Below are 381 nucleotides of genomic sequence, written 5' to 3' on the forward strand. Positions count from 1 at the left end.
ACTCATTTTATCTGCAAAATAGACTGTAATGAATTGTGCAACAAATAAACTTGCCAAGACAGACTATAAAAAATTTATTTTTCTATATAATATTCTTAATTGCAAAAAAGCCAAATCTGGCAATTTTGCTCAGAACTTCCGAAGCGCCACTTGTAATCGTCCAATGCGCCATGTTTGGCACATGCGCCACGTTTTGGCCACCCCTGATGTAAACAATATATATCAGTATACAATATAATTTTTAGATATTGTATGATGACATAATATCTTAAAATTGATTATCATATATCATTCTTGCTCGGAACCGACTGAAGCGCCACTTGTAGTCGTCCAATGCGCCAAGTTTGGCGCATGCGCCACGTTTTGGCCACCCCTGATGTA

This window comes from Centruroides sculpturatus, unplaced genomic scaffold (assembly GCF_000671375.1).
Source record: "Centruroides sculpturatus isolate CEXI.00-Female unplaced genomic scaffold, Cexi_2.0 scaffold3701, whole genome shotgun sequence".
NCBI lineage: Eukaryota > Metazoa > Arthropoda > Arachnida > Scorpiones > Buthidae > Centruroides > Centruroides sculpturatus.